Here is a 25,323-nt window from a genome sequence, read left to right on the forward strand (position 1 = left end):
ACAGTGTTTAACCCCTTCATGACCTTGGGATTTTCCATTTTTCCGTGTTCGTTTTTCGCTCCCCTCCTTCCCAGAGCCATAACTTTTTTATTTTTCTGTCAATTTGGCCATGTGAGGGATTATTTTTTGCGGGACGAGGTGTACTTTTGAATGACATCATTGGTTTTACCATGTCGTGTACTAGAAAACGGGAACAAAAATTCCAAGTCCAGTGAAATTGCAAAAAAAGTGCAGTCCCACACTTGTTTTTTGTTTGGCTCTTTTGCTAGGTTCACTAAATGCTGAAACTGACCTGCCATTATGATTTTCCAGGTCACTACGAGTTCATAGACACCTAACATGTCTAGGTTATTTTTTACCTAAGTGGTGAAAAAAAATTCCAAACTTTGCTAAAAAAAAAAAAAAAAAAAAAAAAAAAAATTGCGCCATTTTCCGATACTCGTAGCGTCTCCATTTTTCATGATCTGGGGTCGGTTGAGGGCTTATTTTTTGCGTGCCAAGCTGGCATTTTTAATGATTCCAATTTGGTGCCTATACGTTTTAATGCAATGTCGCGGCGACCAAAAAAACGTAATTCTGGTGTTACGATTTTTTTCTCGTTACGCCATTTAGCAATCAGGTTATTGCTTTTTTTATTGATAGATCGGGCGATTCTGAACCCGGCGATACCAAATATGTGTAGGTTTTTTTTTTTTTATTGATTTATTTTGATTGGGGCGAAAGGGGGGTGATTTAAACTTTTATATTTTTTTTATTTTTTTCACATTTTTTTTTAACTTTTTTTTTACTTTTGCCATGCTTCAATAGCCTCCATGGGAGGCTAGAAGCTGGCACAGCACGATCGGCTCTGCTACATAGCAGCGATCTTATGTTCGCTGCTATGTAGTAGAAAATCAGGTGTGCTGTGAGCGCCGACCACAGGGTGGCGCTCACAGCTACCGGCGATCAGTAACCATAGAGGTCTCAAGGACCTCTATGGTTACAATGGAGAAGCATCGCCGACCCCCGATAATGTGACGGGGGTCAGCGATGCGCTCATATCCGGCCGCCCGGCCGGATGCGGTAGTTAAATGCCGCTGTCTGCGTTTGACAGCGGCATTTAACTAGTTAATGGCGGCGGGTGAATCGCGATTTCACCCGCCGCTATTGCGGGCACATGTCAGCTGTTCAAAACAGCTGACATGTCCCGGCTTTGATGCGGGCTCACTGCGGGGCCCTGCATCAAAGCATGGGAGCTGACCTCGGACGTACTATCCCATCCGAGGTCAGTAAGGGGTTAACTATTTGAAATCATAACATGAGAAAAATTCTTTAAGGTGTCCATACACATTAGATCTCTTCCAACTCCTCCATACACAGGAACTCTTTGCTCAGTCTGACTGCAAATTTAAATTTTCAAAACATTCATCATCCTGAAACAACTACTAATATATATAAAAATATTTTTTTTCTATGAAAAAGGTGTTCATAGCATTAGGTTTGTCCAGTCTAATGGAGCTAAATGCCATCCCCTGAATAATGAATAATTATGTACCTTTTGTAATGCACTTTGCATTTCAATTTCTCAAAGCCTGCAGGTCAAGTATGAATTAGTGCTATTGAAAGTATTAAGCTCACAGAGAATTACCGTACTTTGACTGAATACATTATTGAGAACCCTTAGATGCCATATGGCAATCACATTTGCTGTTTGGCAGTGTTATCCATACCAATTTGGTTAACAACATTACTATATTTCAAGCAATTATTGACAAGAGTAAATATAGTTGTGAGTCAAACATTCATTTTGGGCATTGTAGCCTTTATGATAGGCTCAGGACTGGCATTGGGGAGGGTGGTAGTCTAGACTGGGTAACTGCCTAAGGTCCTCATCATTAAAAGGACAGCCAGCCTTTACAAGCCAGAAACTGTACTGATAAGGCTACATCATCAGTGATGTTGGGGGGCACGGCCTGAGCTCTGCTAATGTAAAGAAACAAGAGCTCTGAGCTCCCACTGAGGGACTTCTCTAAAGCGACTACAGAGCATGCAGGAGGATTATTCCCTCTAGCCTTTGATCCAGATTTGTTCCCCACTCATTGCTGAATTAATCAACACAAAGATTGTACAATTTGGTGGAGGATTTCAGAAGATACAGCTTTTTGGAGGAGACGGTTGGGGCCTGCATGACAAGTAGGAAGTGTGCTGACACACGACGTGTGCCATTGACAAAATAAAGCCATGGACTTTGCATATTTAACAAGCCCTGGAGGGTTCTTCTATCTAACCTGACGGTTAATCTGATAACAAGACGGGACTGCCTGGGTGAGTAACACCGGGGAGAACATTCGCAGGAATCGGCGGGCCCATGCAAGCACCGGAGACTGCATCAGACACTGTTGCTCAAGAGCGGACTGTTCATTGATCCACGCTGCCATCCATTACAGTAGTGGGGAACTATTTCGGACCCGACACCCAAGCTCTCCCCTCGGGAATCCTGGATTACAGACTGATGCTCCGGCTTTGAAGGGGGCCTGCTCCTAAGTGGTGACGTTACGCGGCTGCTTCTGTTTACAGGAGACGAGGGATCTTGAGTGACGTTGGTGTCCCTCATTGCTGAAAAAGACTAGGTCACAGGTTTGAGCACATTCTTTTATTAATCACCACAGTTCCCGATTAACTAGGTATCTACCTGGCACCCCTGGGAACAAGATATGCAGTGGCTAATACCGGGAAGGCTACTAGACTGAGCCCATCTTTTATGAGTGCATATTGAGCACAACTGCCACACAGTACAAGGAGAAATCCCCCCTGAAATTGGCTGAAAGCTGGTATACAGCAGAGGCTTGAGCAACATCAATACTGTCAGCGGGGGGAGAAGTTGCTGATCCCGGAGTGGATCTGGAAGAAGATTGCCACCTTTACATATATCTGAATTGCAGAATATACCTTTGACGTTTTCTCTCTCAGGGCACAAGCTCTGCCATACCAACTCTCTACCCACTTGAGTTTATTACCAATAGGTGACACAGAGTTTAGTGTATATTTGAACCTGCATCTCCTTTCTGATTTCATATTGCTCTGCATTGAACCATTTTATACACTATTTAAAATAACAGAGAGGCTGTCAAATTCTCTCCCTCTACCTCAACAGTTGGGAGTCTCTCTATAAGTAGAGCTAGTTGTACATCTAATACACTACTAGCTGATCCTTTCACTATGTGTCTCTGTAGGAACACAGAATATCTGGGGTCTTACTAGGTTTATTGAAGATCAAACCGATTATTAGCCATTTTTTTTCCTTTTTAGGTTGTTCAGCACCACCGTGTTAGACCTTACCAATATTGTGCTAACCTTCCTCATCTTTAGCTAGTTTTCTTTGCTGCATGTTTTTTCTTGCTCTGCTACAGTTTGATTAGGTGTCTCAGAGTTTGGTTTGGTGTAGACACAAATCTGGTGAAGTGTTCACTCTATACCTTTTTACCACTCTATTTGTCTAATCCCTTCTGGCACTTGCGTTAAGCCCTATAAGACTTTTCTTTAAAAAAATTACAGTATTACAACTCTGCTTGGGAGTGAACACTTCTACAACTATCCCTTTAAGAGAGTTTATAACTACCGGCCTGTCAAAGCACTACTGGGCCTATAACAATGGAAATGACAGGGTCAAAAACTAAAAACAAATCTTTACAAGGTAAACATACTATGCAACAGTCCTATTCAAAATTATCAGAGGACTTCCCAAGTTTAATTAGTCCTATGAAATCCAGGTCCCCCTTGAAAAGGGAGGAACCAAGGTCCATTCATACAAATCAATCATCTATTCATTCGTACAGTAAAGCCATTAAAGTAGGGGCTGGGCAAAAAAAAATATTTTCTAAACCCCCAACCAAATCCTTCTTTTACCAAAGCAGAAGCTAAAGGAGAGACCAAGTCCCTCTCCTTGAATGCCGCTTTTATTGAAGAAATGGACTTGTCAAAGTCAGATAAAAGAAAAGGCCTTAATGCCCAAGAAAACATAAAAGATCCCAACCCAGAAGACTCAGACAGTTTTTCTGACGATTACTCTCCAAATAATAGTCCTAACAGACAGCAACCAAAAAGGGACAGACCTGATTCCTCCCTTCCGCTAATGCCCACTCCTCCCACTGTCAATTTAGACGACTTTCTTGGCTCTGATAAACAGGTAACTGAGGGATTTTTGGCCAGTCTTTTCAAATCATTCAATGATTCCATGAGAATCGGATTTGAAACACAAAACAGAACCTTGCAAGATGTATGTAGCAACTTTAATCAGAGATTCGAAAAAAATGAAAAAAGGATAAAAATTGTTGAGGAGGATACGGTATTCCTCTCCAAGCAAAACTCAAACCTACAAGCTGAAATCCTAACTCTCAAAACCAAACTAACTGACTTGGAGGACAGGAATATATAGAAATAGACATAATAATCTAAAGTTAAGAGGCATTCCCAAAACCATCCCCCAAAATGAGCTTCAAACTTATACTATATTATTCAAAAAATTGTTGCCCACTCTAACTGACCTGGTACTGAACATTGATCGGATCCGACGCCTCCCACGTCCTTATGGCATTCCTCAGGACAAACCCAGGGGCACGATTTTACCTGTGGCACAGACCCTGTTATTATGGAGTCTTTAAAGATCTATATATATAATTATCTAAGGGGTACTTCCGTCTGTCTGTCTTTCTGTCTGCAACTTCCGTAACGGAAATCCTGCATCGCTGATTGGTCTCGCCAGCTGCCTGTCATGGCTGCCACGACCAATCAGCGATGGGCACAGTCCAATTAATCCCTCCCTACTCCCCTGCAGTCAGTGCCCAGCACCCGCTCCATACTCCCCTCCAGTCACCGCTCACACAGGGTTAATGCCAGCGGTATCGGACCGCGTTATGCCGCGGGTAACGCACTCCGTTACCGCTGCTATTAACCCTGTGTGTCCCCAAATTTTTACTATCGATGCTGCCTATGCACAAATCATGAGAAAAAATGCATGAAAAGTGAAACAGAGGTACCAGGGAACCACTAATTGCACTTGCTCGATTGTGCCTAGGAATCAATCCTTATCTAAAGTGCTTGTGCAGTAAATATAGCACCAGCTGGCTTGTCTACAACAAAAATAATGTATATGGGGTCAAAAATAGAACACCATGCGGTACAGACAAGCACTTACCGCGGGCAGAGACTAGAGGGCTTGGGCCGGGTGTTAGGAAGCCCCCATACTACCTACATATTCTAGAATACCCGATACGTTAGAATCGGGCCACCATCTAGTTAAAAATAATAGTCTATCAATGACTGTACTTAATTCCTGCAGTACTCGGGGGTGTATCCCATCCGGGCCCAGAGATTTGTCAATTTTAGTGATTTTTAGATGCCGCCATACTTCCTGCTGGGTTAAGCAGGTGACATTTAATGGGGAATTTTTGTTATCACTAATCATATTGTCTGCCATGGGATTTTCTTCTGTAAATACTGATGAAAAAAAATCTTTTAGCATATTGGCTTTTTCCTCATCCTTATCCACCATTTCACCCAGACTATTTTTAAGGTGGCCAACACTATCATTTTTTAGTTTCTTACTATTTACGTAGTTAAAGAATATTTTGGGATTATTTTTACTCTCTCTGGCAATGAGTCTCTCTGTCTCAATTTTTGCTGCCTTGATTTGCTTTTTACAGAATTTATTTAATTTTCTGTATTTATTTAATGCCTCATCACTACCTACTTCCTTTAATTCTCTAAATGCTTTCTTGTTGTCACTTATTGCGCCCCTTACAGCTCTATTTAGCCATATTGGTTTCCTTCTATTTCTAGTATGTTTATTCCCATACGGTATATACTGTGCACAGGTTCTATCCAGGATGCTAATAAACGTCTCCCATTTTCTTTGTGTATTTTTATGTCTCAGGATATCATCCCAGCTAATTACACCAAGATCAACTCTCATCCATTGGAAATTTGCCCTCCTGAAGTTTAGTGTCCTTGCAACCCCTCTACTACACATCTTATTGAAGGATACATGAAAACTTATTATTTTGTGGTCACTATTCCCCAAGTCACCCCCAACCCTTATATTTGCTATGCGGTCTGGCCTGTTGGTTAATATTAGGTCTAGCAGTGCCCCCCTTCTTTTTGGGTTCTGAACCAGTTGTGAAAGGTCATTGTCTCTCATAGTTGTCAATATCCGATTACCTTTGCTGGAACTGCAGGTTTCTGTTCCCCAATCTATTTCAGGGTAGTTGAAGTCCCCCATAATAATGACTTCTCCTTGAGTCGCAGCTTCATCTATTTGCTTTATGAGGATATTCTCTGTTGCTTCCATTATTTTTGGAGACCTATAGCAAACCCCTATCAGTAATTTATTATTTTTCCCCCTCCCCTTATCTCCACCCACAGGGATTCAACATTTTCATTAAATTCACCTATATTATCATGCAGGATGGGTTTTAAGGATAATTTTACATATAGACACACACCTCCCCCTCGCTTATCCGTTCGGTCATTTCTGAACAGACTATAGCCCTGCAAGTTAACAGCCCAGTCATGGCTCTCACCAGCCATGTCTCAGATATCCCCACCATGTCATAATAATAATAATAATAATTGAGGGACCAAACGGATTTTGCACTGGAAGAGAAAGAAATTGTCTATCTAGGCATCATTGTTACAAATAAGCTACACTCTACTGTTGATGCCAATCTAGACAATATTATAAAAACTATCTCTGTCGGCACTCAAATCTCTCCCTGTTAGGCAAAATATTGGCAGTTAAATCCATTATTCTACCCCAAATCCTATACATATTTAGGAGTCTTCCAATAATTATTCCTCCTCGGCTTATTTTTAAGATACAAGGCATGATCAACTCCTTCATTTGGAGCAGGAAAAGGGCTAGAGTGGCGGTTGACATTTTGTACAAGTGTAAATGTAACGGAGGTTTTGGTTTACCAAATATATATGCTTATTACCTTGCATCCCTGGTTAAATAAAGTTGGCATTGGTTTAACGCCCAATCTCACCCTGTGTGGTTCATCTTAGAATCTGTTTAAATCGGCCATAGGTCTATTCGAGAGTTATTTTTCAATTTCTTAATTCACACTCCGCAAAAGAATCTTCAAACCCAATTTTTCAAGCTTTAATTTATGCCTGGAAAATAGTCATTAAACCTTCTAAAAACTTCACTAAGGTTGACCAAATCAAAAAACTTCCTCTACCTTTGCTCGCTTCTATTTACAATTTCTCTCTACCAGATATTTAATAGGGGATATTTACGTTGGTGACTAGGGTTGAGCGACCTTGCCTTTTTTAGAGTCGAGTCGGGTTTCCCAAAACCCGACTATCTCAATAGTCGGGTCGAGTGAAATCGGCCGATTATGACGTAAAGTCGGGATCGACCGAAACACGAAACCCAATGCAAGTCAATAGGGCAGCATAGTCGGCAGTGAGTGGGGGCCAGGAAAACACCTAGAGTGCCCATTTTAATGCCAAAACCATGCATTCTTCTTAATGAAGCTTGTCAATCTTAATTTCCCTTATAATAATATTTAAGGTAAGGTAAGTATTTAAACTTTGCAAGTGCTGTGATCCTGAGCAAGCAGGGGGGGCCCACTCGTTGGCATTGGCACTGGCACAGGGCCCCTCAAAGTACGGCGGTGTGTTTGCACGGCGGGGGCGCCTCCCACTGGCAGCGACACTTTTGCATGCTATGAGGGGCCCTGTGCCAGTGACGTCGCCAACGAGTATTCCTCCCCCCACCTGATGAAGGAACCTGCACTTTCATCTGCACCTTCCTCTTTGTCCCCGTGTAAAGGTGGTATGGTATGCGGGAAGAGGAACCTGACTTTCAGCAGGGTCACAATCTTGCTGTGTAGCGTGCATGGGGAATGTTGCGTTATGGGTCAATGTACCAGCAGACTCATCTATCACTGGCTGGGCAATGGGCAGGATGAGGAGGAAACACAGATATAGGCCCAAAGAATAAAGTGGTTTAAATGCAGTTCAAAATTGGTAAGAGGACTAACCAGGGGGCATTGCTTTGTTCAGTGGAGGACAACTGTAATGAGAGGCTGACACAGAGAGTAGGCCCAAATCAGTAATTAGTCTAAATGCAGTTCGAAATTGGCAACAGTAGTAAACAGGCGGCACAGCTTTGTTCAGTGGAGGAGAACAGCAAGGAGCGGCAGACACAAATAGTAGGCCCCAACCCAACTAGTAGGCCAAATGCAGTCTAACATTAACAACTACTTAACGAGAGCCTGAAAATGGAATTTCAGGACAGGAAACCAGGAGAACAGCAAGGAGCGGCAGACACTGTTAGTAGGCCCCAACCCAACTAGTAGGCCAAATGCAGTTGTTCCATTTAACAACTATTTAACAAGAGCCTGAAGATAGAAGCTCAGGAAAGGCAACCTGGAGAACACCTTGGAGCGGAAGACACCGTCTCTACAACCCAGACCCAACTTGTAGGCCGAATGCAGTGTTGTTTTCAACAGTTACTTAAGAAGAGCCTCAAGATTGAAGCAATGGAGAGGCAACCTGGGGAACACCTTGGAGTGGAACACACCGTCTCTACACCCCTGACCCAACTTGTAGGCCGCATGCAGTGTTGTTTTCAACAACTACTAAACGAGAGCCAGAAGATTGAAGCAATGGAGAGGCAACCTGGAGAACACCTTGGAGCTGCAGACACTGGTAGTAGGCCCCAACCCAAGTACTAGCCCCACTGCAGTTAGATTTACAAAAAAATACTAAACGAGAGCCTGAAGATCAAAGCTCAGAAAAGGCAACCCGGAGAACACCTTGGAGCGGCAGACACTGGTAGTAGGCCCCAACCCAAGTACTAGCCCCACTGCAGTTAGATTTTAAAAAAACTACTAAACGAGAGCCTGAAGATCAAAGCTCAGAAAAGGCAACCCGGAGAACACCTTGGAGCGGCAGACACTGGTAGTAGGCCCCAACCCAAGTACTAGCCCCACTGCAGTTAGATTTAAAAAAAACTACTAAACGAGAGCCTGAAGATCAAAGCTCAGAAAAGGCAACCCGGAGAACACCTAGGAGCGGCAGACACTGGTAGTAGGCCCCAACCCAAGTACTAGCCTGTTGTGAATTCTGTGGCCGAGTTCACTTCTGTGGTCACAAGTGGTATTGCAGTCTCTGGGCTTCCTCCCTCAGGTGTTTTGGTGAGCTCGTTGGCTGCCTTGCTATTTAGCTCCACCTGAGTCTGTCTTCCTTGCTCCTTGTCAATGTTCCAGTGTTGGATCTGAGCTACTGCATCTTTCCTTGGGCCTGCTGCTCTGCTAGATAAGTGCTTCTAGTTTGTTTTCTGTTTTTTCTGTCCAGCTTGCTATTAACTTTTGCTGGAAGCTCTGAGAAGCAAAGGGGTGCACCGCCGTGCTGTTAGTTCGGCACGGTGGGTCTTTTTGCCCCTTTGCGTGGTTTTCGTTTTAGGGTTTTTTGTAGACTGCATAGTTCTCTTTGCTATCCTCGCTCTGTCTAGAATATCGGGCCTCACTTTGCTGAATCTATTTCATTCCTACGTTTGTCTTTTCATCTTGCTAACAGTCATTATATGTGGGGGGCTGCCTATTCCTTTGGGGTATTTCTCTGAGGTAAGTCAGGCTTGTATTTCTATCTTCAGGCTAGTCAGCTCCTCAGGCAGTGCCGAGTTGCATAGGTAGTTGATAGGCGCAATCCACTGCTGCTTATAGTTGTGTGAGGATAGATCAGGTACTGCAGTCTACAGAGATTCCACGTCTCAGAGCTCGTCCTATTGTTTTTGGTTATTGCCAGATCTCTGTATGTGCGCTGATTACTGCACGCTGTGTTGCCTGATTGCCAGCCATAACAGTACAAGGAGCCCTCCAATGATTTCCAATAGAGGGAAAAAAGAAATCCTGACATCATTTTTTTTTCCTTAGCTCTGTCTTCAGTCTTTTTTTTCCCCTAGACATTAGAGTGCTTCAGGACACAGCTGTGGACATGGATATTCAGGCTCTGTGCTCCTCAATTGATAATCTCGTTGTAAATGTACAAAAGATTCAAGATACTATTGATCAGAAATCGATGCTAGAACCAAGAATTCCGATTCCTGATTTGTTTTTTGGTGACAGAACTAAGTTCTTGAGCTTCAGAAATAATTGTAAGCTATTTTTGGCCTTGAAACCTCATTCTTCTGGTAATCCTATTCAACAGGTTTTGATTATTATTTCTTTTTTGCGCGGCGACCCACAGGACTGGGCGTTTTCTCTTGCACCAGGAGATTCTGCATTGAGTAATGTTGATGCATTTTTCCAGGCGCTGGGATTGCTTTACGATGAGCCTAATTCAGTGGATCAAGCTGAGAAAAATCTGCTGGCTTTATGCCAGGGTCAGGATGATGTAGAAGTATATTGTCAGAAATTTAGGAAATGGTCAGTACTCACTCTGTGGAATGAATCTGCACTAGCGGCTTTGTTCAGAAAGGGTCTCTCTGAAGCTCTTAAGGATGTAATGGTGGGATTTCCTATGCCTGCTGGTTTGAATGAGTCTATGTCCTTGGCCATTCAGATCGGTCGTCGTTTGCGCGAGCGTAAATCTGTGCACCATCTGGCGGTATTGTCTGAGAGTAAGCCTGAGCCTATGCAGTGCGACAGGACTATGACTAAAGTAGAACGGCACGAACACAGACGTCTGAACAGACTGTGTTTTTATTGTGGTGATTCTACTCATGCTATTTCTAATTGTCCTAAACGCACTAGGCGGTTCGATAGCTCTGCCGTTATTGGTACTGTACAGTCCAAATTCCTTTTGTCCATTACCTTAATGTGCTCTTTGTCATCATATTCTGTCATGGCGTTTGTGGATTCAGGCGCTGCCCTGAATCTGATGGATTTGGATTATGCTAAACGTTGTGGATTTTTCTTGGAGCCTTTGCGGTGTCCTATTCCGTTGAGAGGAATTGATGCTACACCTTTGGCCAAGAATAAGCCTCAGTACTGGGCCCAGCTGACCATGTGCATGGCTCCTGCACATCAGGAAGTTATTCGCTTTTTGGTACTGCATAATTTGCATGATGTGGTCGTGTTGGGGTTGCCATGGCTACAAACCCATAATCCAGTATTGGATTGGAACTCTATGTCGGTAACCAGCTGGGGTTGTCAGGGAGTACATGGTGATGTTCCATTTTTGTCTATTTCGTCATCCATTCCTTCTGACATCCCAGAGTTCTTGTCGGACTTTCAGGATGTATTTGAAGAGTCCAAGTCTGATGCCCTACCTCCGCATAGGAATTGTGATTGTGCTATCGATTTGATTCCTGGTAGTAAATTCCCTAAGGGTCGTTTATTTAATTTGTCCGTACCTGAACACACCGCTATGCGCAGTTATGTGAAGGAGTCCCTGGAGAAGGGACATATTCGCCCATCGTCGTCACCATTGGGAGCAGGGTTCTTTTTTGTAGCCAAGAAGGATGGTTCGCTAAGACCGTGTATTGATTACCGCCTTCTTAATAAGATCACTGTTAAGTTTCAGTATCCCTTGCCATTGATTTCTGACTTGTTTGCTCGGATTAAGGGGGCTAGTTGGTTTACTAAGATTGATCTTCGTGGTGCGTATAATCTGGTGAGAATCAGGCAGGGAGATGAATGGAAAACGGCATTTAATACGCCCGAGGGTCATTTTGAGTATCTGGTGATGCCGTTCGGACTTGCCAATGCTCCATCTGTTTTTCAGTCTTTTATGCATGACATTTTCCGTGAGTATCTGGATAAATTCTTGATTGTTTACTTGGATGACATTTTGATCTTCTCAGATGATTGGGAGTCTCATGTGAAGCAAGTCAGAATGGTTTTCCAGGTACTGCGTGCTAATTCCTTGTTCGTGAAGGGATCAAAGTGTCTCTTCGGTGTGCAGAAAGTTTCATTTTTGGGGTTCATCTTTTCCCCTTCTACTATCGAGATGGATCCGGTTAAGGTTCAGGCCATCCAGGATTGGACTCAGCCGACATCTCTAAAAAGTCTGCAGAAATTCCTGGGCTTTGCTAATTTTTATCGTCGCTTCATCTGTAATTTTTCTAGCATTGCCAGACCATTGACCGATTTGACCAAGAAGGGTGCTGATTTGGTTAATTGGTCTTCTGCTGCCGTGGAAGCTTTTCAGGAGTTGAAGCGTCGTTTTTGCTGTGCCCCTGTGTTGTGTCAACCTGATGTTTCTCTTCCGTTCCAGGTCGAGGTTGATGCTTCTGAGATTGGTGCAGGGGCGGTTTTGTCACAGAGAGGTTCTGGTTGCTCAGTGTTCAAACCATGTGCTTTCTTTTCCAGGAAATTTTCTGCTGCTGAGCGTAATTATGATGTGGGCAACCGAGAGTTGCTGGCCATGAAGTGGGCATTCGAGGAGTGGCGTCATTGGCTTGAGGGTGCTAAGCATCGCGTGGTGGTTTTGACTGATCATAAGAACCTTACTTATCTTGAGTCTGCCAAGCGCTTGAATCCTAGACAGGCCCGTTGGTCGTTATTTTTTGCTCGTTTTGATTTTGTGATTTCATACCTTCCGGGCTCTAAAAATGTGAAGGCGGATGCTCTGTCTAGGAGTTTTGTGCCCGACTCTCCGGGGTTATCTGAGCCGGCGAGTATCCTCAAGGAAGGAGTCATTGTGTCTGCCATCTCCCCTGATTTGCGGAGAGTGTTGCAGAAATTTCAGGCTAATAAACCTGATCGTTGTCCGGCCGAGAAACTGTTCGTCCCTGATAGGTGGACTAGTAAAGTTATCTCTGAACTTCATTGTTCGGTGCTGGCCGGTCATCCAGGAATCTTTGGTACCAGGGAGTTGGTTGCTAGATCCTTCTGGTGGCCATCTCTGTCACGGGATGTGCGTGCTTTTGTGCAGTCCTGTGGAATTTGTGCTAGGGCTAAGCCCTGCTGTTCACGTGCCAGTGGGTTGCTTTTGCCCTTGCCGGTCCCGAAGAGGCCTTGGACACATATTTCGATGGATTTCATTTCTGACCTTCCCGTTTCTCAAAAAATGTCGGTCATTTGGGTGGTCTGTGATCGCTTTTCTAAAATGGTCCATCTGGTGCCCTTGGTTAAATTGCCTTCCTCCTCTGATTTGGTGCCTTTGTTCTTCCAGCATGTGGTTCGTTTACATGGCATTCCTGAGAATATTGTTTCTGACAGAGGTTCCCAGTTTGTCTCGAGGTTCTGGCGAGCCTTTTGTGGTAGGATGGGCACTGACCTATCTTTTTCCTCGGCCTTCCATCCTCAGACTAATGGCCAGACCGAACGAACCAATCAGACCTTGGAAACATATCTGAGATGTTTTGTTTCCGCTGACCAGGATGATTGGGTGTCATTTTTGCCGTTGGCTGAGTTCGCCCTTAATAATCGGGCCAGCTCGGCTACCTTGGTCTCTCCATTTTTCTGCAATTCTGGGTTCCATCCTCGTTTCTCTTCAGGACAGGTTGAGTCTTCGGACTGTCCTGGTGTGGATTATGTGGTGGACAGGTTGCAGCAGATCTGGACTCAGGTAGTGGACAATTTGACCTTGTCCCAGGAGAAGGCTCAGCTTTTCGCTAATCGCAGACGCCGTGTGGGACCCCGACTTCGTGTTGGGGATCTGGTTTGGTTATCTTCTCGTCATATTCCTATGAAGGTTTCCTCTCCTAAATTTAAACCTCGTTTTATTGGTCCGTATAGGATTTCTGAGATTCTCAATCCGGTGTCTTTTCGTCTGACCCTCCCAGACTCCTTTTCCATACATAATGTATTCCATAGGTCGTTGTTGAGGAGATACGTGGCACCTATGGTTCCATCTGTGGAGCCTCCTGCCCCTGTTTTGGTGGAGGGGGAATTGGAGTATATTGTGGAGAAGATTTTGGATTCTCGTGTCTCTAGACGGAAACTCCAGTATTTGGTCAAATGGAAGGGTTATGCTCAGGAAGATAATTCCTGGGTTTTTGCCTCTGATGTCCATGCCCCAGATCTTGTTCGTGCCTTTCATGTGGCTCATCCTGGTCGGCCTGGGGGTTCTGGTGAGGGTTCGGTGACCCCTCCTCAAGGGGGGGGTACTGTTGTGAATTCTGTGGCCGAGTTCACTTCTGTGGTCACAAGTGGTATTGCAGTCTCTGGGCTTCCTCCCTCAGGTGTTTTGGTGAGCTCGTTGGCTGCCTTGCTATTTAGCTCCACCTGAGTCTGTCTTCCTTGCTCCTTGTCAATGTTCCAGTGTTGGATCTGAGCTACTGCATCTTTCCTTGGGCCTGCTGCTCTGCTAGATAAGTGCTTCTAGTTTGTTTTCTGTTTTTTCTGTCCAGCTTGCTATTAACTTTTGCTGGAAGCTCTGAGAAGCAAAGGGGTGCACCGCCGTGCTGTTAGTTCGGCACGGTGGGTCTTTTTGCCCCTTTGCGTGGTTTTCGTTTTAGGGTTTTTTGTAGACTGCATAGTTCTCTTTGCTATCCTCGCTCTGTCTAGAATATCGGGCCTCACTTTGCTGAATCTATTTCATTCCTACGTTTGTCTTTTCATCTTGCTAACAGTCATTATATGTGGGGGGCTGCCTATTCCTTTGGGGTATTTCTCTGAGGTAAGTCAGGCTTGTATTTCTATCTTCAGGCTAGTCAGCTCCTCAGGCAGTGCCGAGTTGCATAGGTAGTTGATAGGTGCAATCCACTGCTGCTTATAGTTGTGTGAGGATAGATCAGGTACTGCAGTCTACAGAGATTCCACGTCTCAGAGCTCGTCCTATTGTTTTTGGTTATTGCCAGATCTCTGTATGTGCGCTGATTACTGCACGCTGTGTTGCCTGATTGCCAGCCATAACACTAGCCCCACTGCAGTTAGATTTAAAAAAGCTACTAAACGAGAGCCTGAAGATCAAAGCTCAGAAAAGGCACCCCGGAGAACACCTTGGAGCGGCAGACACTGGTAGTAGGCTTTAAACCCAAAATTTTGGTCAATGGAGTTTATAAAATGTTCCAGGGGTACACAGGCAGCATTGGTGTGGTAAGCGGAGGACAATTTCTATTTGGAACTGCAGACAGACTTAGTAGGCTGTCCCCTGTGGACCATGCATCCACAACATTAACCCAGTGCGCCGTAATGGACATGTAACCTTTCGTGGACATGCCTACTGATCCATGCATCTGTTGTCAGGTGCACCTTTCTACTATTAGATAGCCTGAGAGCATGGACAATGCGGATTTTTACATGATGGTGGAGGGCTGGGATGGCTTTTCTCGCAAAAGAAGTGACGACTGGGTAGCTCTTACCGTGGTACAGCGTAGTCCAACTGGGCTTTATAATTATAAATTAAAGAAAAAAAGTAGGCTGTATGCACTTTGAAATAGGTTCCAGGGGTACACGGGTGGCAGTGGACTGGTCACTGGAGGACTAGTGGTAGGAGGGACCGCAAACAGGCGTAGTAGGCCTAACATTTTTTTAACATCCCTAAAAACCAGGGATTCAAGCTTCAGGAGGCTAATTTGCATATTCCAGGTGCCTTCTGGGAGAAGCGAAGTTTCCCTAAGCTAGAAGATCGTTGGGTACAGCCGGGACCAGCTGCTTCGAAAGCATCACCAAACCAGGGATTCAAGCTTCAGGAGGCTAATTTGCATATTCCAGGTGCCTTCTGGGAGAAGCGAAGTCTCCCTAAGCTAGAAGATCGTTGGGTACAGCCGGGACCAGCTGCTTCGAAAGCATCACCAAACCAGGGATTCAAGCTTCAGGAGGCTAATTTGCATATTCCAGGTGCCTTCTGGGAGAAGCGAAGTCTCCCTAAGCTAGAAGATCGTTGGGTACAGCCGGGACCAGCTGCTTCGAAAGCATCACCAAACCAGGGATTCAAGCTTCAGGAGGCTAATTTGCATATTCCAGGTGCCTTCTGGGAGAAGCGAAGTCTCCCTAAGCTAGAAGATCGTTGGGTACAGCCGGGACCAGCTGCTTCGAAAGCATCACCAAACCAGGGATTCAAGCTTCAGGAGGCTAATTTGCATATTCCAGGTGCCTTCTGGGAGAAGCGAAGTCTCCCTAAGCTAGAAGATCGTTGGGTACAGCCAGGACCAGCTGCTTCGAAAGCATCACCAAACCAGGGATTCAAGCTTCAGGAGGCTAATTTGCATATTCCAGGTGCCTTCTGGGAGAAGCGAAGTCTCCCTAAGCTAGAAGATCGTTGGGTACAGCCGGGACCAGCTGCTTCGAAAGCATCACCAAACCAGGGATTCAAGCTTCAGGAGGCTAATTTGCATATTCCAGGTGCCTTCTGGGAGAAGCGAAGTCTCCCTAAGCTAGAAGATCGTTGGGTACAGCCGGGACCAGCTGCTTCGAAAGCATCACCAAACCGCGCCTTACGGCGCGTGAATTTTTGCCTGAAGGACATTATTGCAAGAGAGCTTGGCTGAGTAGATTACACAAGAAGGAAAACACACAGCAAGTCAGCAGGATCTAGGAGCAACATGGCAGATGTGACAACCTACATGGTGAGCTGCAGCATGTGCTACATGTTCACAGATCGACCAGAAGAAGAATCCAATTTCACCTGTCAGAAGTGTAGACTAGTGGCCCTTTTAGAAGAAAAGGTGCGGGGTCTGGAAGAAAGAATAGCAACTTTGAAACTCATCAAAGAGAATGAAGACTTTCTAGACAGAACAGAAGCATCTCTACTGGTCACAGAAGGTGCAAAAAGTGTCAGAGAACCTCCAAAAGCAGATGAGTGGAAGCATGTGACCAAAAGAAGCAAGAAGACCATGGAGAAATCACCAACCACACAACTGAAGAACCGATATCAAATCTTTGTAGAGGATGAAGATGGCACACCTATGAATGAAGCAATACCAGCAAGCAAAAAAGAAAAGGGCACACAGCAACAAGTGACAGCAAAAAGTACAGCCAAGAAGCAACGAAGAGTGGTGGTGGTGGGAGACTCACTACTGAGAGGCACCGAAGCAGCCATCTGCAGACCGGACATAACTGCAAGAGAAGTATGCTGCCTTCCAGGTGCGATGATCAAGGATGTGACCGATAGGATACCAAAGCTCTTCAGCTCCAAGGACGTCCACCCATTTCTTCTGATACATGTTGGCACCAATAACACGGCAAGGAAGGACCTACCGACAATCTGCAAGGACTTTGAAGAGTTGGGGAAGAAAGTAAAGGAACTGGATGCACAGGTAGTTTTTTCTTCTATCCTTCCAGTAGACGGGCATGGCACCAGGAGATGGAACAGGATCCTTGATGCAAACAACTGGCTAAGACGATGGTGCAGACAACAAGGATTTGGATTCCTGGACCACGGTGTGAATTACTGGTATGATGGACTCCTCGCCAGAGACGGACTACACCTCAACAAACCTGGGAAACACACATTCGCCAGAAGACTCGCTACACTCATCAGGAGGGCGTTAAACTAGAAGAAGAGGGGACGGGAAGAAAAACATTAGACTCGAACAAAGACGACCCAGGAAAACATACTCAGAAGGGAGGTAAGAACATTTCTAAAACAATCCACAGTGAGGAGATTGGAACAAAACAAAATCCTCTAAACTGCATGCTCGCAAACGCCAGAAGCCTGACAAACAAGATGGAAGAACTAGAAGCAGAAATATCTACAGGTAACTTTGACATAGTGGGAATAACCGAGACATGGTTAGATGAAAGCTATGACTGGGCAGTTAACTTACAGGGTTACAGTCTGTTTAGAAAGGATCGTAAAAATCGGAGAGGAGGAGGGGTTTGTCTCTATGTAAAGTCTTGTCTAAAGTCCACTTTAAGGGAGGATATTAGCGAAGGGAATGAGGATGTCGAGTCCATATGGGTTGAAATTCATGGAGGGAAAAATGGTAACAAAATTCTCATTGGGGTCTGTTACAAACCCCCAAATATAACAGAAAGCATGGAAAGTCTACTTCTAAAGCAGATAGATGAAGCTGCAACCCATAATGAGGTCCTGGTTATGGGGGACTTTAACTACCCGGATATTAACTGGGAAACAGAAACCTGTGAAACCCATAAAGGCAACAGGTTTCTGCTAATAACCAAGAAAAATTATCTTTCACAATTGGTGCAGAATCCAACCAGAGGAGCAGCACTTTTAGACCTAATACTATCTAATAGACCTGACAGAATAACAAATCTGCAGGTGGTTGGGCATTTAGGAAATAGCGACCACAATATTGTGCAGTTTCACCTGTCTTTCACTAGGGGGACTTGTCAGGGAGTCACAAAAACATTGAACTTTAGGAAGGCAAAGTTTGAACAGCTTAGAGATGCCCTTAATCTGGTAGACTGGGACAATATCCTCAGAAATGAGAATACAGATAATAAATGGGAAATGTTTAAGAACATCCTAAATAGGCAGTGTAAGCGGTTTATACCTTGTGGGAATAAAAGGACTAGAAATAGGAAAAACCCAATGTGGCTAAACAAAGAAGTAAGACAGGCAATTAACAGTAAAAAGAAAGCATTTGCACTACTAAAGCAGGATGGCACCATTGAAGCTCTAAAAAACTATAGGGAGAAAAATACTTTATCTAAAAAACTAATTAAAGCTGCCAAAAAGGAAACAGAGAAGCACATTGCTAAGGAGAGTAAAACTAATCCCAAACTGTTCTTCAACTATATCAATAGTAAAAGAATAAAAACTGAAAATGTAGGCCCCTTAAAAAATAGTGAGGAAAGAATGGTTGTAGATGACGAGGAAAAAGCTAACATATTAAACACCTTCTTCTCCACGGTGTTCACGGTGGAAAATGAAATGCTAGGTGAAATCCCAAGAAACAATGAAAACCCTATATTAAGGGTCACCAATCTAACCCAAGAAGAGGTGCGAAACCGGCTAAATAAGATTAAAATAGATAAATCTCCGGGTCCGGATGGCATACACCCACGAGTACTAAGAGAACTAAGTAATGTAATAGATAAACCATTATTTCTTATTTTTAGTGACTCTATAGCGACAGGGTCTGTTCCGCAGGACTGGCGCATAGCAAATGTGGTGCCAATATTCAAAAAGGGCTCTAAAAGTGAACCTGGAAATTATAGGCCAGTAAGTCTAACCTCTATTGTTGGTAAAATATTTGAAGGGTTTCTGAGGGATGTTATTCTGGATTATCTCAATGAGAATAACTGTTTAACTCCATATCAGCATGGGTTTATGAGAAATCGCTCCTGTCAAACCAATCTAATCAGTTTTTATGAAGAGGTAAGCTATAGACTGGACCACGGTGAGTCATTGGACGTGGTATATCTCGATTTTTCCAAAGCGTTTGATACCGTGCCGCACAAGAGGTTGGTACACAAAATGAGAATGCTTGGTCTGGGAGAAAATGTGTGTAAATGGGTTAGTAACTGGCTTAGTGATAGAAAGCAGAGGGTGGTTATAAATGGTATAGTCTCTAACTGGGTCGCTGTGACCAGTGGGGTACCGCAGGGGTCAGTATTGGGACCTGTTCTCTTCAACATATTCATTAATGATCTGGTAGAAGGTTTACACAGTAAAATATCGATATTTGCAGATGATACAAAACTATGTAAAGCAGTTAATACAAGAGAAGATAGTATTCTGCTACAGATGGATCTGGATAAGTTGGAAACTTGGGCTGAAAGGTGGCAGATGAGGTTTAACAATGATAAATGTAAGGTTATACACATGGGAAGAGGGAATCAATATCACCATTACACACTGAATGGGAAACCACTGGGTAAATCTGACAGGGAGAAGGACTTGGGGATCCTAGTTAATGATAAACTTACCTGGAGCAGCCAGTGCCAGGCAGCAGCTGCCAAGGCAAACAGGATCATGGGGTGCATTAAAAGAGGTCTGGATACACATGATGAGAGCATTATACTGCCTCTGTACAAATCCCTAGTTAGACCGCACATGGAGTACTGTGTCCAGTTTTGGGCACCGGTGCTCAGGAAGGATATAATGGAACTAGAGAGAGTACAAAGGAGGGCAACAAAATTAATAAAGGGGATGGGAGAACTACAATACCCAGATAGATTAGCGAAATTAGGATTATTTAGTCTAGAAAAAAGACGACTGAGGGGCGATCTAATAACCATGTATAAGTATATAAGGGGACAATACAAATATCTCGCTGAGGATCTGTTTATACCAAGGAAGGTGACGGGCACAAGGGGGCATTCTTTGCGTCTGGAGGAGAGAAGGTTTTTCCACCAACATAGAAGAGGATTCTTTACTGTTAGGGCAGTGAGAATCTGGAATTGCTTGCCTGAGGAGGTGGTGATGGCGAACTCAGTCGAGGGGTTCAAGAGAGGCCTGGATGTCTTCCTGGAGCAGAACAATATTGTATCATACAATTATTAGGTTCTGTAGAAGGACGTAGATCTGGGTATTTATTATGATGGAATATAGGCTGAACTGGATGGACAAATGTCTTTTTTCGGCCTTACTAACTATGTTACTATGTTACTATGTTACTATGTTACATTATAAAATTGGGCTGTAGGCACTTTATAATTGGTTCCAGGGGTACACGGGCAGCATTGGTCTGGTCAGTGGAGGAGTAGTAGCAAGAAGGTACCGCAGACAGGCTTCGAAGGCCTAACATAAAAAAATTGGGCTGTAGGCACTTTTAAATAGGTTCCAGGGGTACACGGGCAGCATTGGTCTGGTCAGTGGAAGAGTAGTAGAAAGAACGGACCGCAGACAGGCTTCGAAGGCCTAACATAATAACATTGGGCTGTAGACACTTTATAATTGGTTCCAGGGGTACACGGGCAGCATTGGTCTGGTCAGTGGAGGAGCAGTAGAAAGAAGGGACTGCAGACAGGCTTCGAAGGCCTAACATAATAAAATTGGGCTGTAGGCACTTTATAATTGGTTCCAGGGGTACACGGGCAGCAGTAGACAGGTCAGTGGAGGCCTAGTGGAAGGAGGGACCGCAGACAGGCTTCGAAGGCCTAACATAAAAAAAATTGGGCTGTAGGCACTTTAAAATAGGTTCCAGGGGTACACGGGCAGCAGTGGTCTGGTCAGTGGAGGAGTAGTAGAAAGAAGGGACCGCAGACAGGCTTCGAAGGCCTAACATAAAAAAATTGGGCTGTAGGCACTTTTAAATAGGTTCCAGGGTTACACGGGCAGCAGTGGTCTGGTCAGTGGAGGAGTAGTAGAAAGAATGGACCGCAGACAGGCTTCGAAGGCCTAACATAATAAAATTGGGCTGTAGGCACTTTATAATTGGTTCCAGGGGTACACGGGCAGCAGTAGACAGGTCAGTGGAGGCCTAGTGGAAGGAGGGACCGCAGACAGGCTTCGAAGGCCTAACATAAAAAAAATTGGGCTGTAGGCACTTTAAAATAGGTTCCAGGGGTACACGGGCAGCAGTGGTCTGGTCAGTGGAGGAGTAATAGAAAGAAGGGACCGCAGACAGGCTTCGAAGGCCTAACATAAAAAAAATTGGGCTGTAGGCACTTTTAAATAGGTTCCAGGGGTACACGGGCAGCATTGGTCTGGTCAGTGGAGGAGTAGTAGAAAGAACGGACCGCAGACAGGCTTCGAAGGCCTAACATAATAAAATTGGGCTGTAGGCACTTTATAATTGGTTCCAGGGGTACACGGGCAGCATTGGTCTGGTCAGTGGAGGAGTAGTAGAAAGAACGGACCGCAGACAGGCTTCGAAGGCCTAACATAATAAAATTGGGCTGTAGGCACTTTATAATAGGTTCCAGGGGTACACGGGCAGCAGTGGTCTGGTCAGTGGAGGAGTAATAGAAAGAAGGGACCGCAGACAGGCTTCGAAGGCCTAACATAAAAAAAATTGGGCTGTAGGCACTTTTAAATAGGTTCCAGGGGTACACGGGCAGCATTGGTCTGGTCAGTGGAGGAGTAGTAGAAAGAACGGACCGCAGACAGGCTTCGAAGGCCTAACATAATAAAATTGGGCTGTAGGCACTTTATAATAGGTTCCAGGGTTACACGGGCAGCAGTGGTCTGGTCAGTGGAGGAGTAGTAGAAAGAATGGACCGCAGACAGGCTTCGAAGGCCTAACATAATAAAATTGGGCTGTAGGCACTTTATAATTGGTTCCAGGGGTACACGGGCAGCAGTAGACAGGTCAGTGGAGGCCTAGTGGAAGGAGGGACCGCAGACAGGCTTCGAAGGCCTAACATAAAAAAAATTGGGCTGTAGGCACTTTAAAATAGGTTCCAGGGGTACACGGGCAGCAGTGGTCTGGTCAGTGGAGGAGTAATAGAAAGAAGGGACCGCAGACAGGCTTCGAAGGCCTAACATAAAAAAAATTGGGCTGTAGGCACTTTTAAATAGGTTCCAGGGGTACACGGGCAGCATTGGTCTGGTCAGTGGAGGAGTAGTAGAAAGAACGGACCGCAGACAGGCTTCGAAGGCCTAACATAATAAAATTGGGCTGTAGGCACTTTATAATTGGTTCCAGGGGTACACGGGCAGCATTGGTCTGGTCAGTGGAGGAGTAGTAGAAAGAACGGACCGCAGACAGGCTTCGAAGGCCTAACATAATAAAATTGGGCTGTAGGCACTTTATAATTGGTTCCAGGGGTACACGGGCAGCATTGGTCTGGTCAGTGGAGGAGTAGTAGAAAGAAGGGACCGCAGACAGGCTTCGAAGGCCTAACATAAAAAAATTGGGCTGTAGGCACTTTTAAATAGGTTCCAGGGGTACACGGGCAGCATTGGTCTGGTCAGTGGATGAGTAGTAGAAAGAAAGGACCGCAGACAGGCTTCGAAGGCCTAACATAATAAAATTGGGCTGTAGGCACTTTATAATTGGTTCCAGGGGTACACGGGCAGCAGTAGACAGGTCAGTGGAGGCCTAGTGGAAGGAGGGACCGCAGACAGGCTTCGAAGGCCTAACATAAAAAAAATTGGGCTGTAGGCACTTTTAAATAGGTTCCAGGGGTACACGGGCAGCAGTGGTCTGGTCAGTGGAGGAGTAGTAGAAAGAAGGGACCGCAGACAGGCTTCGAAGGCCTAACATTAAAAAATTGGGCTGTAGGCACTTTTAAATAGGTTCCAGGGGTACACGGGCAGCATTGGTCTGGTCAGTGGAGGAGTAGTAGAAAGAACGGACCGTAGACAGGCTTCGAAGGCCTAACATAATAAAATTGGGCTGTAGGCACTTTATAATTGGTTCCAGGGGTACACGGGCAGCATTGGTCTGGTCAGTGGAGAAGTAGTAGAAAGAAGGGACCACAGACAGGCTTCGAAGGCCTAACATAAAAAAATTGGGCTGTAGGCACTTTATAATTGGTTCCAGGGGTACACGGGCAGCATTGGTCTGGTCAGTGGAGGAGTAGTAGAAAGAAGGGACCGCAGACAGGCTTCGAAGACCTAACATAATAAAATTGGGCTGTAGGCACTTTATAATTGGTTCCAGGGGTACACGGGCAGCAGTAGACAGGTCAGTGGAGGCCTAGTGGAAGGAGGGACCGCAGACAGGCTTCGAAGGCCTAACATAAAAAAAATTGGGCTGTAGGCACTTTAAAATAGGTTCCAGGGGTACACGGGCAGCAGTGGTCTGGTCAGTGGAGGAGTAGTAGAAAGAAGGGACCGCAGACAGGCTTCGAAGGCCTAACATAAAAAAATTGGGCTGTAAGCACTTTTAAATAGGTTCCAGGGGTACACGGGCAGCAGTGGTCTGGTCAGTGAAGGAGTAGTAGAAAGAACGGACCGCAGACAGGCTTCGAAGGCCTAACATAATAAAATTGGGCTGTAGGCACTTTATAATTGGTTCCAGGGGTACACGGGCAGCATTGGTGTTGTCAGCGGAGGCCGATTGTAATGAGTGTCTGCCAGTTAGTAGTCCCAAACAATAAATAGATGTTAATCTCTCGCATGACAACAAAACGAAACCACCAAAGGGTGCAATCATTCGGTACTGGGGTGGGCTCCTCTGCGGAGTTTCAGACCTAGTAATTTGGCGCAAACTATTTACTTGAGTAAATATAGGACACTGCCCCGGACTATGTTAAGTACCATCATACATGTCAATACAATGGCATTGTCAGTCTCTGGAATTTAAGGATGTCAGCGCATAGACTAAACATTGGTGGAACTGTGAGAGATAATTGTGCAAGTGGTTTAGCAATGTTTGAGCTGGGGGTGGGGGAACTCTCTTGTGGCCGGCGGTACAAGCCCAGGGCCCCTCATGTTACAACAGTGTGTCTGACGTTGGGTGCGCACCACCACCGCCAGAGACACTTTATTGTACTATGAGGGACCCAGTGGCAGTGCCGTCGACCAAAAGCGGGCACACCCACCTCTTCAGACAAACAGCACTCTCACGGGTGCTGGCGCCAAGTGGTGATACCACGGCCCCGTGTGGGGAGTTTGGCCATTTAGGGAGGTGTAAACATGTCGTATGCTGGACAATCAGGTGCTGCAAATTACGAGATTGGAAAAGTCATTCAGAATAGTCCACAGGCAAGACCTTTTCATAGGAAAGCTAGGTGTCGGCCGGGCAAGGAGGATTCAAAAGATTTTGAAATCCAGTTGTGGTTCATTTTAATGAAGGTTAGATCATCTACATTTTGGGTAGCCAGACGAGTCCTTTTTTCGGTTAATATTGAACCTGCAGCACTGAATACTCTTTCTGATAGGACACTAGCTGCCGGGCAAGCAAGCTCCTGCAATGCATATTCTGCCAATTCTGGCCAGGTGTCTAATTTGGATGCCCAGTAATCAAATGGGAATGACGGTTGAGGGAGAACGTCGATAAGGGATGAAAAATAGTTAGTAACCATACTGGACAAATGTTGTCTCCTGTCACTTTGAATTGATGCTGCAGTACCTGTCCTGTCTGCGGTCATAGCAAAATCACTCCACAACCTGGTCAGAAAACCCCTCTGTCCAACGCCACTTCTGATTTCTGCCCCTCTAACACCTCTGGTCTGCTGGCCCCTGCAGCTCATGTGAGAACGATCACGGGCGCTGTGTGCTGGGAATGCCTGAAGCAAACGGTCAACAAGAGTTGATTGTTTGGTTGCTAATATTAGTTCCAAGTTCTCATGTGGCATTATATTTTGCAATTTGCCTTTATAGCGAGGATCAAGGAGGCAGGCCAACCAGTAATCGTCATCGTTCATCATTTTAGTAATGCGTGTGTCCCTTTTGAGGATACGTAAGGCATAATCCGCCATGTGGGCCAAAGTTCCAGTTGTCAAATCTGTGGTTGTGCTTGGTTGAGGGGCAGTTTCAGGCAAATCTACGTCACTTATGTCCCTCAAAAAAACAGAACCCGGCCTTGCCACGCCACCAATTTCCAGTGGCCCCGGGAAAGCTTCCTCATTAAAAATATAATCATCCCCATCATCCTCCTCGTCCTCCTCCTCCTCTTCGCCCGCTACCTCGTCCTGTACACTG

General features: G+C 45.0%; 1 protein-coding gene across 1 annotated transcript in view; it reads left to right on the forward strand.

Moving 5' to 3' along the window:
• Window positions 1-1,942: 1,942 nt before the first annotated feature.
• Window positions 1,943-25,323, forward strand: part of LOC138664993 (uncharacterized) — a 37,838-nt gene continuing 14,457 nt past the window's right edge. The window contains exon 1 of the mRNA XM_069752111.1: window positions 1,943-2,616. The gene's annotated coding sequence lies outside the window, so the exon portion shown is untranslated. The remainder of the gene's footprint in view (window positions 2,617-25,323) is intronic.

This window comes from Ranitomeya imitator, chromosome 2, assembly GCF_032444005.1.
Source record: "Ranitomeya imitator isolate aRanImi1 chromosome 2, aRanImi1.pri, whole genome shotgun sequence".
Taxonomy (NCBI): domain Eukaryota; kingdom Metazoa; phylum Chordata; class Amphibia; order Anura; family Dendrobatidae; genus Ranitomeya; species Ranitomeya imitator.